This window comes from Idiotropiscis lumnitzeri, unplaced genomic scaffold, assembly GCF_059441095.1.
Source record: "Idiotropiscis lumnitzeri isolate Australia: NSW breed Sydney's pygmy pipehorse unplaced genomic scaffold, RoL_Ilum_1.0 HiC_scaffold_26, whole genome shotgun sequence".
NCBI classification, from domain to species: domain Eukaryota; kingdom Metazoa; phylum Chordata; class Actinopteri; order Syngnathiformes; family Syngnathidae; genus Idiotropiscis; species Idiotropiscis lumnitzeri.
Window position 1 is genome coordinate 2,546,873 of NW_028283564.1, and position 3,739 is coordinate 2,550,611.

The following is a 3,739-nucleotide window of genomic DNA, read 5'->3' on the forward strand; positions in this document are numbered from 1 at the left end:
ATGATCCCATCTTCTTGAAATTTTTCACATTTGAGGATATTCCAGCCGTTGAGACCTCTAGCAACTTATTTTTGATCGTAGTGGTAGTGCCACTGTCAGGTTTAAATGTCCTGACGCCTTTTGGGCGAGCTTATTGAAATGGCCAAGGCCAGAGAGGAACCAAGCTACGCTCATGTGTCACTCTTGTTACTCCTTTCAACCAATGAATTAGGCAGCCAGGATTTGCCATCTACCAATTTGCGGAACCTGTCCTCAGCAATGTTTGCACCTTTGTTATCCCAATGTGTGCGTTCAAATAGTGGTGCATTTTTCCTGGTGTGAGATCAAATTGTCAAGTTGATTTGCTGTTCAAACTTTCACTTTCTCACACCCGCCTACGCTCTTCCTGCTTATTCTAACAATTTCTCTCTAACAAGTTATCTGTTTTGTGACCTTGGTTCTCAAACGCTTCTACTTCTTATCAGTCTGGAATGTGCACCTGGTTTTGTGTCTTACAAGCCTGAATCAGTGCAAAACATTCTGCTGCTTGTCCTGAACATACAGATTTTAATATCCCTTGAAACTAAATTTCAATTTGCAATCCTAATAAAAATGTCTCTCCAGTCGGGAGAAAAGTGTCCAAAAGGTCAGGTCGCGGCTTGGTGGCAATTTGGATGCGGCCTCCACAGTCGTGAGGCATGTTCTACTGGTGCGGGAAAAAATGACGCAGAGCGCACCCCACCTTATCAGTGTAATGTGTCCCTGTGACAATTAGGTCGCCGTGCAATGTGAATGTGGTGGACAAGGATGTCATTTTTGGATTCCTTAAAGCAGCGGTCAGGACTGCTTGATCACACTCTGACGTGGCTCTCGCCACGGGATCCAATTGTTGTGATTAATATACAAATGGATTCACTTTGCCCTGGTTCCTTCAGTAACCCAGGCTAATGAAGTCATTTTTTGCAGTCACTGTTTGCTCAAATGGCTCATAGTAATTTGGTAGTGCGTTAAGATGCTTTGTCAATACAATCTTCTTTTTGGTCTCATCTTCCCTTGAACATTATGTTTACTACACACTAGACATGACCTACAATTTTTTTATTTTAATTTTTTTTTTAATTTGTAGAACTTGTGGTACAGCAAATGTCCTGTACTCTGGCTATCAATCATCATACTATGGATATCAATCATATCAATCATCATACTATGGATATCAATCATCATCCCCCCCCTGTTGAGACATGGGAGTTCCCATGACTCAATTTATCAATTAAATATCAAGTTGGTAATGCTAATACATTGTAATCAATGATTTCATGCGTGACAAGTTCAAAAGCTTTGTCAGCCGCAAGTGTTCAAACTATTTTTTGTCATTGGCTTGTCATAAATGATGTCCAGCAATGGTAATTTCAGAAATCAGAAATCCCTTTGTCATTGTACTCAAGTGTGCAACGAGATTAGAGAGTTCCCCTCTCCAGTGCAATACAACAATAATTCAGACAAATATATAAATTTGATAAATAAGAGAATAGTTAGTGCGGGAGGGAGAGCCGTTAGCCGCTGCGTCTATGCGCGCCGCCATCTTGTATTCTTGAGTATTCTGAGTAATTTGCAATCCATGCCCGACAATAATTGCACACTTCTTTCAAAGACATCATTTACTTCTCTTTTATTTCTTTTAAGGCTTTGGCACAGTTTTTTCTTTTTGCTTATCACTGACAATGCGCCCTTTTTTAATCGAAATGAGGCCTCAGTAAGTCACTTACTTTTGATACATTGTATCTGATAGTCCCTTGCAGACTAACCATGTGTTGCACGTCATCGCCCAAACAGACTCTATTGTGAGCTACTTCTAATAATTTATTGACGTCCTATTTTGTTCTTCCAAATGTAGCAACCGATAATAATGTGCCCTTTTAAAGTTTTGACGTTTGTTTGAATTCGCCCTTGCTTATTGACTCTGATATTAAGGTCCAATTGTGTCAGTGTATCACGGCCTAATAAGTAAAACGCACGTTGATGTAGAACTGCTTCTCCACTTGCTTTTTTTGTTTGTTTTTTACGTCACGTGATCCTCCGTTGCTTTCACGACTGGTCCTGACAAATCACAAATTTCTTATCAAACTTGATTCTGTCTGTGTAAATTGTAATCGGTTTTCCTGTGTGGTTGACGGCAGTTTCGAGCAAAGTGGCCATGTTTCCTACAGTTGTAGCAGACGTCGTCTTTTGTTGGCAGGTGTCCTCTTCCTCTTCCACGTCCTTGGTAGAAGATCGGTGCTGACGGGGTGGTCGTGAGGCCCGCAGCCCATTTACGCATATTATCTTGGATTGGTGTGATTGTTTGGCAGGCCGCTTTGCATTCATCTCTTGTGGCAGGCTTCCCAGGGCGCTGTTGTCCACTTGTTGAGGCAATCCCGGCTCCTTTTCTCGCTGGCCCTCCTCCTCAGCTCTCTCACCCTGACTTCCTTTTTCACTGTCACTGTCTCTTTGATCCTCGGCTGGTGCATTTCCTCCTTTTTTTCTCGCTCCTGTTTCTTCGTCTTTCTTTATCTCCATATTAAGTACTTTCTGCTTCTTCTCTTAAACGTCTTTCACTCTCTTTCTAAATCAGCACACATCTTTCTTGGAGATGATAACCACCGGACTGCACCACTCCGACTTGGAAGGCTCAATGACTCCAAGCTTCAGCATTTCCTGGAGCTCCTTGGTTAGTCTCTCCACCAAGTGTTGCGGAACTCGGTAGGGGCGCTGACGAATTGGTAATCCTTCTTTGAGACGAATGACGTGTTCTACCACCGTCGTCTTCCCTGGGCTGGCGGAAAAAAGAGAAGGCACCGTCTTGAAAATTAAGCACATCTCTGTGACTTGCTTGGGTTTCCGACGTGCTAGTGCAGGCGCATCTGTCGTCGTCGAGGACTCCAGCTCTGCCTCGTCATCATCATCATCATCATCATCATTGTCGTCGTCCTCGTCCTTGTCGTCGTCGTCGTCCTCCTCCACCTTCCGCGCGAGTATGACCTCCTTTGGAGCCTGGTTTGAACGCTCCTTCCACTCTTTGAGGAGGTTCACATGATAAGTTTGTTTATTTTTTTTCTTCTCCGGATGGAAAATCTCATAGGTCACTGGACCCATCTTCCGGGTGACCTCATATGGCCCCTGCCACTTTACTAAAAGCTTGTTGTTGCATGTGGGGAGAAGCCGCAATACTTTTTGGCCGGGTTTAAACTCCCGGTGGCGAGCTTGCTGGTCATACCAGGTCTTCTGGCTTTTCTGGGCCTCCCGCAGGTTGACCTCTGCCTCCTACTGGTACCTGGCCAGTCTCTCCCTCATTTCCAGCACAAATTTCACCACCCCCCGATCACTTCACGTGGTGGAAGGTGCCTCCTAGGCCTTTCGGAGCAAGTCCAATGGCCCCTGAACCTCCCAAGCATGCAAGAGTTCAAAGGGAGAGAAACCTGTTGACGCCTGAGGAACTTCGCGATAGGCAAACAGCAAAAAGGGCAGCCACCGGTCCCAGTCTTTTCCAGTATCATCCACAAATTTCTGGAGCATCTTCTTTAAGGTCTGATTGAACCTTTCCACTAGTCCATCAGTCTATGGGTGGTATGGAGTGGTTTTGATGGCGGAGATGCCCAGTTGTTTGTTGAACAGTTGCATTAACCTTGAAGTGAAATTGGTTCCCTGGTCTGTTAGAATCTCATCTGGTATGCCAACTCTGGAAAGGAGTTGCACCAAGGCACAAAGTACTGCCGGAGCAGTG